The sequence below is a fragment of the Herpailurus yagouaroundi genome, unplaced genomic scaffold, assembly GCF_014898765.1.
Source record: "Herpailurus yagouaroundi ecotype Mexico unplaced genomic scaffold, PumYag 182, whole genome shotgun sequence".
Classification (NCBI taxonomy): Eukaryota; Metazoa; Chordata; class Mammalia; order Carnivora; family Felidae; genus Herpailurus; species Herpailurus yagouaroundi.
The window spans coordinates 31,088,321-31,099,447 of record NW_024412413.1 but is presented as its reverse complement, the minus strand read 5'-3'; the positions used below and the strand labels follow the sequence as shown (position 1 = coordinate 31,099,447).

General features: G+C 39.8%; 1 long non-coding RNA gene across 1 annotated transcript; it reads right to left on the bottom strand.

Moving 5' to 3' along the window:
- Window positions 1-2,552: 2,552 nt before the first annotated feature.
- On the bottom strand, window positions 2,553-9,690 carry LOC121041061 (uncharacterized). The gene is made up of 3 exons (XR_005795549.1): window positions 9,627-9,690; window positions 7,086-7,212; window positions 2,553-3,092 (listed from the first exon to the last, which is right to left on the bottom strand). It is a non-coding gene; the product is annotated as an uncharacterized LOC121041061 (long non-coding RNA).
- Window positions 9,691-11,127: the final 1,437 nt, after the last annotated feature.

The following is an 11,127-nucleotide window of genomic DNA, read 5'->3' as shown; positions in this document are numbered from 1 at the left end:
CAGACGAAAGGATTGGCTGAATAGTCATGAGGAAAAGAAGGCAATCAGGGTCCATATCATGCAGTATTCACCCAAGGAATCAGAGTAAAACACCAGTTGCCTTCAGTTCGCTGGGTGAAACATGCACCAGTTAATGATAGGACAGCTGGTTCAGATAAAAACTTCTAATTAATGAATCATTAAGGCGCACGCTTTAGGAACATGGAAAAATCACGAGCCATGCAGCATGCCCAGAAGCAATCTTCCAGTTATGTGGCTGTGCTTAAATGCCATACTAATTTCTGGGCACCTACCATTTGTAATAGCACTGAGATAAATCACGATGAATTTATGAATGTGATTCTGCATCGCCCATTACACAAGCCCTCCCCTGGGAAAGTGAACCATCCTGAGAGCAACTCCTAATAAGTAGAAATTAAGTGTTATTGTCCCTTGCCACCAGGAGGAAAAAAAAAAACATGTCTGGGGGAGAGGAGGAGGGATGGATAATTTAGTTGTACATAAATAGTGAGAAGGCACCTATTTTAAGCCTTTGCAGCCTGAAGAAGCACATTCCCCGTGCTCAAAGCCAGGAGCCCTCGGGGCGCCTGGGTGGCTCAGTCGGTTAAGCGACCGACTTCGGCTCAGGTCACGATCTCGCGGTCCGTGAGTTCGAGCCCCACGTCAGGCTCTGGGCTGATGGCTCAGAGCCTGGAGCCTGCTTCCGATTCTGTGTCTCCCTCTCTCTCTGCCCCTCCCCCGTTCATGCTCTGTCTCTCTCTGTCTCAAAAATAAATAAACGTTAAAAAAAAAAATTTTTTTTTAAAAAAAAGCCAGGAGCCCTCTCACACAGTAAATAATTCAGAACGCCCACAGCAAGTGCCTGGAGAGAAGGACTGCTTCCTGAAAGCTGCCTCCTTGGCTAGTCTCAGAAAAGCGATGGATCACCCTGTAGCTCAGACAGAATTCCTGCTGTCCACCTCAGGATTCTGACCAAAACCCTTAGCCAGCATACGTCAGGAGGAAATCAACACAATCCTGTCATTGTCTGTGCTATTTATAGCTTATTGTTTGAAAAAATTGGAAATAACTTAACTCCTCATGGCAAACTTGAGATCTCGTACATGAACTTGGCAGGCACTTTTACTGAAGCAAATTTAAAAACAACTTTAATATATTGTACACTGTTCCAAGGGAATGGCAAACCAGAAACCCCTCCTTTCTAGTATGTTTTTCCCTGTCTCTCCAGTGTCTTTTTCTGATACTGACCCAGAGTAATTTTGATGAAAGGCTAGTTGGCTTGCTTTTTCCAACTAATCCCCAATTTTTCTGTGCAAAACCCAAGGAAGCAAAAGCTCAAATATCTCCTGTTTGATTAATCTTTGGTTTAGCCTGATCTCTGTAACGCTGAGATATTGATGTGAAAGATTAATGAGACATGGTCAGTACATAATGTACAAAATACAACAATGTGTGATCTATACAATGCCATCAAGACAAGATAATCATGCCCCAAGCAACCAAAGCTGCATTTTTGAGTGAGTGAGGTGATTTGTATTTGCTACTCAGATCTCAGCCCCCAGCCACTCAAAAGTCCTATTTTTCAGGATGTCCTTAATCACCAAAGGACTTTGGTAAAGGTGATTATCAAGAAGCATGGACTAGGATTTCAGCAATAACTTTAGGTCAGTATTCACACATGTATTTTAGCATGAAGGGTGATTTCTGCAAACTTTTAAAATTATCCGAGGTTGCTGACACATTATGGTTGAATACCAAGGTGCTATTACATTATTGGCCGTAGAAAAGAAATGAGATCAAATTCCTTTGGGCCTGAAAATGTATCTCCCACCTGAAATGGCTCTATAAACCTGCCAAGCAGGCAGAGGGTATTCTCACCCCCTGCCCTGACTCCTCCACACACGACCTTAAAAAGAACAAGCAGGAAATATTCTTTTATACTTTGTATTTGCTGGTTCTGCCAAATGGTTATTTGCCTCTAGGGGGCATTTCTAAAGACTGCAAAAGAAAGTATTTCAGCTCGTGCGGCTGTCAAACCAGATGGCTCAGAAATAGGAACAGAAAAGAAGAAGAAGAAAAAAGGTCACTTTGATCCAGTCAGCTTTTATTGCCGTTAGCAGAAAAAAGGTCAAGCTGGTTTCTGAACTGAATTGAGAGATGAGAAACAATGACTTTGTAAGTTATTTATTGAAAATTTTTTATCTAGCTTATTTTCCTGGATAGACGGTCTCTGACCTTTCATCTAAGACAAATGCCATAAAAACAAAATAAGTATTATTAGGAGGATATGCTCAACACCAAGGGTTAGTATTACAAGGTCATATTAATTCACGGAAGAATATAGGAAAGATTTAACCTTGACTGAGATAAGCACCTTTTATTTCTTTTAAGCCAGTGTTCATTTGGAATAGAAGGAAAGTGTTGCAATAGTCAGAAATTCACTATTGTATATCAAAAGAGCTATTTTGAATGAGCCCTTCAAAACCCTAGTATCAATATTATGATTTAGTGTTACAACAACTTTATTATCTTCCAGGTTCTGTTGCCCAATCTCTTCATTCTATTGCATTGGCCATCACTTTTAACGTCTCACTTTGTTCTTCTTTAATATATTTTATATTTCCATACTGCCTTTTATCTCCCAGCATATTGCAAACATCAAATAACTAAGCTACCCAACATCCCTGTGTGGGTAGAGGAATCCCATTATCCTCATTTTAAAGTTGGATAAAGCCGTCTCTGTGAGGTCAGGTGACTTGCCCAGCCAGCCGGTGGAGGTAGAAATGGCCTCTCAGTTTATAATGTCTGGTTATCTATTTAACTAGTAGACATGAACACTTCTTACCTCTCATCTCCTCATGGCTGCACATTATGTGGAGTGAGGACATCAATACTGAGGTTCGTGTGAGGAATGAGTCAAATGTTTGCAAAACACATCCGCTTCTGCTTTCGAAGCAAACAAACAAAAAAATTGACTTCTGTTGGAAAACTTCAAGAGCCCCGTCCAATATGTCAGTCTTAACTCTGCTGTCTCAGTGGGTAACTTGGCACCTAAAAGTGATTTGGTGAAGACAAACTGATCTCACTCATACCTGTGAACAGGTAAAACAGAAATGAGTTTTTACAAAGAAAGATCCAATGAAACCAAAAGTACTCTTTGCTAATAATCATAAAAACTACCGTTCATTGAGTTCTTGAGCTGGGGGCTATGTGCATTTTCTCACTTAATGTTGACAACTCTGTAGGGGAGGACTATTCTTGTTCCTACTTGAGAGATGAGAAAATTAAAGCACATAGAAAGGTTAAGATGAATTGTATAAGATCAGACGGCTAATAAGCAAGGGAGTCTGGACTTGAATTTAGGCGTTCTGTCTCCAGAGTCAATGCTTTGGACTATTTTGCTATAATTATCTCATTGTCTGGGTGTGATGCCACTTACCTTTTCCTCCACATTAAAAATTGCATATTCTCTCCAACCATACAGTAAATGTTACTAGGCATTGTGCCTGCACTCTACAGCACACCAGAAGGTCTAGGGAACATAAGAGTAAGGTGCACCATTTCCTCTCAGTAAATATATGCCCTTCAGCAGATGACGTGCTAATTTTTGTTTTTAATGACTACTCCTGTATTGTAATTTTGAGGGAAGTGATTAGGTCTCCTTCCCCTCCTCCTGCCCTCCCCCAGTCTCCCAAGACAGCCCCATACAATACTAGATGCATTGCACCTTTTTCAATTCAATTGGATTTGATGGTTTCTTTCTTATTTTCTCGTAATGCCCCCATCGATGATCTTGTAATTCTGAATGCTTTCTTTTTAATTCACCATTTTACTGATATTGGCAAATAAAAAAAACCATGGCTAATCTCACCAATTAGAATTTCTGTGCCTCTTGGGACCATTCATGGAGCTGCCTATACAGCTATGGTTATGGCAGGTATAGAGGCCGAGAACACAAGCAAGGACATCCAGCTGAGGATGAGTAGTCGAGGCCACTAGAATTCATATACTCTGATTCAGAGCCTATCTCTTCCCTTTCTACTCCTTTATCCCAATGACCAAAATAATCATCACTTCTATTGAATGTTTATATTGGGTTTGACACTATGCTCAGTGCTTTACATGCATTATCTTATTGACTCCTTCTCCAAACCCTAGAAACTGTTGTTCTGTAAATATAAGAAAACTGAGCTACAGAGATATTAAATAACTCTAAACATGGCACTGCTCTAAGCGTTGATGCAGGCATTTGACCCAGTCTGAGTCCAGAGCCCAAGAGTAGAATCTGTACAGTATTGTTTCTCCATCTTTTGATTCCTGGAAAGCACCCTACTACGTAAGACATTTGTACACCAAGATCCTTTGGTGTATAAGATCTTAGAATAATTAAAGGTATTCTAGGCCATTTCAATTAGTAGCTAAAGCAAACACTAAAATGTAGCTTTTAAAAAAGCACCAGGTTTTCTTTTGCAACGCAAGGTCATGGGGTTGCATTGTGTTTGCAGCTAGGAAATGACAGTGGCCAGACAGAAATCCCCACAGTGCCTGGGAAGAAGGTGAGGGGAAGTAGGTCATCTTAGATGGCATCTCAAGAACAATCACAGGCAAGAAGAAGCTGATCTCCTATATTTTCAAAATCGATTCCAATACTCTTTGTAGGTGGAACCCAGTCCCTGGAAGACAAGGGGAGAAATGGGAGGGAAGCTGATTAAAATTTATATATCTAAGATATGTGGGTTCAGCTGATTAGCAACTAAAGAGATGGCCTTTAAGGCCCCAGGGGAGGTCCGAGTTCATCCTTGGTTATCTTTTACTCCTGAATAGCTGTATAAACTCCTGGGGAGCAGAAGAAAGCTTTCCTGCAAGACAAAGGCACAGGAGTTGCTTCTTTTCTCTATCAGATGGAAGAAAAGGAACTCTAGGAATCCTTTATAGTTAACTATTAAAATTGGCCTCTCCTTTTTGCTTTTTAAACTTCTTTAACCTCAGTCTCTAAGAGCAATCAAGCTTCTAAGAGCAATCAAAACTTCTCCCCAGGTGAGCTGGAAGCATCAAGGTGGTTCACCTTATTCTCTCCTCTTCTAAAGGCTGCATCCAGAACAATGGCTTAAAAGAAAACCAGCTTGCATTCATTTACCAAAAGAGGATCTCAGGACGAGGTTATGTTTTGAGCTTTGGTGTTGACCCCGAAATATAAGGAATTCTTCAAGGTCTATAAAAGAGGATTCAGAGTAAAGAAGCTAAGATATGTATGAGCAGCTTTATCCCCATCCAAAGAGTATACCTCCTTCCAGACCCCTGTAGCCTAGAGGGGATTACCTGAGACAACAAAAGGGATCAAGGGGAAAAAAGGGGTGGTGGGGAATCAAAAGATAGGAGAAATAGATGTAGGGGAGGCTAGAACCAAAAGAAAACAGAAATGTGTAGAGGGGACTAGTAAAAAAAGAGAGAGAGAATTTTGGCAATCATTTCAGAAGAGTAGCAAGTATTAAAAAAGGCAGGAGGAAGAGAAAAAAAAAAGAAATTAGTTACCTTAAATAACAGTTCACTTGTGTCAATGATGTTATTCAGCCAATTAGCCAAAAAAAGACCATTGTCCAGGAAATCTGCTAAACAGAATGCTAAACCAGAAAGCATTCACAGTTTAGGTAGGAAGGTAAACATGTAAATAAATAATGACTATGCATATCTTAATGTTATTCTTAGTTGCACATTTTGTTCTTCAAATAGCAAAACTGATCCCACAAAAGGGCTTTTGCACTTGCTGGTCCTTCTGTTTGAAATGCTCTCCACACTGACTTGTATGTGCCTGGCTACTGGCCATTATTTCTCATCTCCAACCGAGTTGGACCAGCACAGCCAGCCCCTTTCTACACTAACCCATCATAACATCTGAAATTATCTTAATCTTTAAATTTTTCAGCAGGTTTAAAATTTATCATTCTCCACTAGGACATATGCTCCTTGAGAAAAGGGACTCATTGATCAGTCATTGATGAACTTATAAATATATCTATTGATTATTTGACTAACAGACTGACATAGTATAAGAATGTTATAAAAGAGATAAGCATAGGATTCTGTGGGTCCACAGGGGAAGATGCAGAAAACTCCATCACAGATGGCTTCTCCTTAAGAAAAGAATCTCTGAAGATTTTGTTGTTGACAATTTAAGGTGGAACAGGGTGTTCAACAGTGGGCAAGGGAAGCAGAGCATTCCAGGCCAAGGGCACCTATAATGACAGTCATAAATGAACATTGCTCCTTCTGGGAACTGCATTCCATTAGGTATGTCTTCCAGATAATTCTGGAAGAATATGACACTATGGCAGAGTAGTTAAAAGCATGAGTTTTGAAGACGGATTTTGAAAGTAAACCCTGGCTCTTCTACTAAGTGATTAGGTAATGTTGGGAAAGTTATTAGTCTTCCCTGTGCCTCAGTTCTCTTATCTGTAAAATGAGGATTCATTTGATTTATGTCATGTCTACCTGATGGGATTCTCAGGAGGATTAAGTCAGTTAATACAGGTACACTATTTAGAGGAAGGTAAGTACTCAGAAATGTGCCTATTATCATTACTGGCAGAGCGTGATGGGAAAAATAACGACAGCACTATGTGAAGGCCGGTTTCACTGTAAACACTTTATGCAGATTAACGAATTTAATACATATACACTCATGAGGAAGGTACTCTTATCACCATCTTACAGATGAGGATACTGAGAGACAGAGAGGTTCAGTAATTTGTCCAGCATCACACAGCAGTTAATGGAATGGCCAGATCTAAACCTAGGTGGTCAGGCTTTTGAATCTCACCTTTCACCATTACACTATACCACCTCTTTGAACACCTAATTCATAGGGATCCTATGAGGAAAACTGAAATAAAGTATATAAGTGACTCATCATGGGCCCTGGCATGTCGTAAGCACTCAATACAGGATGCATTTCTTTAATGTCTACAGAACAATAGATCTATAATTAGGATAAGTCAATATTTAGAAAATACAGTTACCTGTGGATTTACTGAAAGACCCAGTAGAACCTGGAGAAGACACTTAAGGAATATCTCAGCAATAATTACCTGATTGAATTACTGCTGAACAGTAGTTGAAAGGTGAAATCGCCATAAACAGTTGTTTGACCTTGATTTCTGATGGGAGTACGGAAGGCTCCTTGTACATCAGTCTCTGCCCAGCTGTACTTCCCAACTAATTAATTTTAAAAAGATCTAAGTCAATTAATTATAAAGTAATGGGTTGTCCCTTCCAGCTGCCAATTTGTCTACATTGCAAACTGTAGCTAATTACTTAGCTTAGCCTTATCTCTCTCATGGAAACATATTCCTTGCCTATTTACATTAATTTATATACATAAGTTTTGTGAATAACAAGTTATATGTTTTTCCATAATAAATTATGTGACTAGTCCTTTTGTGGACATTCGCCATAAAAACACCAGAATGACAGAGGGAAAGCACCTGTAACCTGCTTAATCAAAGTTAGTAAATAAACAAGCAAGCAAATTTGGCAGGAGTTCCATAAAGGAATATGCTAAATGCCTTCAAAATGCTGTATAAAACTAACCCCAAAGTGGGTGATTTGGCACTATTAAAAGAGTCTTGACCCAATGGAAGATGGAATAAAAGCAGAATTAAAGGTAGAATTCTATTTATTTCATGTGAAGCGCTGGGTAAGCTGTAATGAAATGAATTTTCTTTTACAAGGAAGCTATGATTTCCCTTTGTCCCTCTCTTCCATTCTTGCACTCTATCTTATAGAAGGTGTCGTCCCTTCTACCCAAACCTAAACACCTCCATCAAAGCTTGGAATCTCCTTCCCTCCCACCTCTCCTAAGACTCTGCTGCATAAACGATTTCCTGTTTGGTTTTGTTTTTGGTTTATCGTTTTGCGTTATCAAGTGTTGCCTCTCTTGGCTTCTCTTCAGCCTATAAAGATGCTTATATCTTTCTGCTACTGAAAACAGCTTCCTCAAGGCATAGCACTTCCTCTCCCCCAAGCTCCCCTCCCCCACTGCAAACTGCTTCCCTAGGCTTACTTTACTCTAGGGGGAGTGTAAACTCTTGTGTCCATTTCTGAATTTGTGTAAAGCCTTTCTAGGAAGATAAGCTGCTGTATACTGCTTGGGTGCAGCACTTTGCTCCTAATTGACATAAAGGCCTTTGCATAGTAAGTACCAACAAGCATTAGATGTTATAGTTGTCACTGTCTTTCTCAGTGATGGCATGTCCCAGTGCTTCACGGTGCAGGCTCCAAAATCAGTCATTGCAGTTCAGATCCCGGCCTCACCTACTTGTAACAGTGTGACCTCAGGCAGGTTACTTAAATTTTGAAACTGTTGGGGCGCCTGGGTGGCGCAGTCGGTTAAGCGTCCGACTTCAGCCAGGTCACGATCTCGCGGTCCGTGAGTTCGAGCCCCGCATCGGGCTCTGGGCTGATGGCTCAGAGCCTGGAGCCTGTTTCCGATTCTGTGTCTCCCTCTCTCTCTGCCCCTCCCCCGTTCATGCTCTGTCTCTCTCTGTCTCAAAAATAAATAAACGTTAAAAAAAAAAATTAAAAAAAAATTTTGAAACTGTTGACTTCTTAAATATATAAAATGTAGATCATAGTTGTAACCACCTCATAAAGTTGATGAAAGAAACAAATTAAATGAAGTGAGGCATATACATGCTTAACACTACGTTGAGAACATCGTAAATACTTAAATATGCCTTTTAAATAGCCAGTATAATACTGATAGTGTATATTTTTTATTCATTTCTCTCTTTTCTGAAGAGATATGAATTTCCTTTGGAGAATAACTTTTTCCAGAGCTCAGTCCAGGAGACTGGCTTCTAACTCTGAGGAAAATGGTGAAACATGTGATTCATTTCTGGCCAATCAAGCCACTGAACTCCCTTTCTGGGACTCTTACCCAGCCTGGTTAATCAGAGCGCTGAATCCTGCAGAGTTGTTTCTATCAGAAAGGATTCCCAGATTTGGGCAGGAATTATCAGTAAGAAATATTGTCTCCTTGCCACCCAAGAGGATGTGATATGGAGAGCTTCTGGACCATCTTGCCATCTTGTCAGTCTAGGAAGAAAGTCAACCCATAGAAAAGAGTACAACTAATTCAACACACCTGATATTGTTTGAGGACCTAAATCCAACCAAGACTGATGCCAGTCCTGTTCCTATAGATTTCATTCATTTATCAATAGATTTATTTCTAGTGTAAGCTACTTTGCATTTTTCTGTCACTTGCAACTGAAACTGTTATAAATGCTTATCATATTTTAGTCAAGCTAGACATTGAAGGTGAGCACCCCTTTCGCATATTATTTTGGTGCCTCAGTAGAGATCAGTGGATGTTCAACAAGTAGATGTTGCACAGAGATTCATGATGATGGAGGGGTATAGTCTGCACCCAACCCTCATTATCATGGTCACCATTTAGGTGAGCTCACCACTTAGGACTGCATGACTGTACAGATCAATGTAAGGGTCAGCCTAAAATGGCAGTGGTCACAAAAAGTCACAGGAAAAGCTATTCCTTCAGTGGGAAGACCATAGCAATATAGGCCTATGTCCAGAAGCAAGAAAAATCTCAATCAACCTAAACTTACTTTTCATAACTTTCCCAGGGCCTGGAAAATTGTTTGCATTTGAAATGCCATCTCTTCCAGCTGCTATAAAAGGAAACAAATAGCTGATTTAACAAAGTACTTAACTGAGCACACTAGAGAACATCTTATTAACTATGTCAATAAGAATTTTCAGACAAGGTAATACCTCCCGTGACAACGGGGAATTTCATGCTTCCGGTTTTAAAAGTACTTCTTTCATGACCTTTAAAAAATTACCTTCCAGGACTGATTATTTTCTCCAAAAGCAGTATTTTCCAACTTTATAATGGGAACTAATGGGGTGAAAAGAATAATGACAAAAATATACTTTTCAATCAATTTTCAAATTTCATAGTTCTTGTGGAAATTGAGATCATTATAAGGTGGTCCTGTCTACCTAAACTGTGCCTAAAAATAATTTGGCAGTCCTATAACTGGCAAAAAAAAATTTTTTTTTTTCGATTCCCTCTGCTGGACATCAGGATGAGAAGGGAAGGAGGCAGGCACATGGATAAGTAAAAATAATAAAGTATTCAAAGAGAATATGTGTTTAGTTGGGGAACGTGGGGCGGTTGGAGGAGGTGGAAAATGAGGGACATTGAACTATTTATGTGAATTGTTTGTGTGAATTGAAGGCATTCAAACTAATGTTTAAAAAATGTTATTTTGGTGCAGATGGCAACAGAAATACATTCTGAGAAAAAACTCTGTGCGCCATCAAAAGCCCTGCAGGCATATTCTCCTTCCTTCTGTTGCTTTGCAGCACCAGAACACAACAAAAAGAACTGGAACCAGTTAGAAAATCATGGCAACCAGTACAACTGCCACGGAAGGGCCCTACCGATGTTTGGCTCACTCTCTGGGCCTGAGAGGGTTTTCATTCCCTGAAAGCGTTGCTGTCAGGCAAGAAGCCCGCCCCTCAAGAGCGAGAAAGGTTGTGTCTTTTCAAATCGGCATCTGCAGCTGCTGGTCTTTTGAGTCTTGACTAGTCAGGGCCCCTCCTCTTTCTTGTACAAGCTGGCATCATTTTAATTATTTGTGTAAATTTTGCCCTTCATTAGCTCCACCGTGCTGCGATGTAAGGGGAAAAAAATCTGTAATTTGAGGATTCATTAAGCAGCTGTTGTTATTTATTCCGCACAGTAGCTGCCCGAAGTGTGCTGGTTTGCTGCATTGATATAAGAAACTATAATATCCCAGCCAGGTGGGTTTTTTTTTGTTTGTTTGTTTGTTTGTTTCACTTTGAGGTCAAGCCACTAGGGAACATAAATATCCAGCTGGAGAATATTTGAATATTTGTTTCTCTTCTTAGAAGGGTGTTCATTCATTCAACAAATATCATTGACTACTTTATGAGAGAACTCATGATTCTGCACAATTGCCATTTCACAGAGAAAACTTTGTTGTGAGACCATCTCTTTTTTCCTAAGTTAAGTGAAAAACACTCACAGCTGGTCCCTTCTAGTATACTGGTTTTTATTTATAATCCACATAAATACAT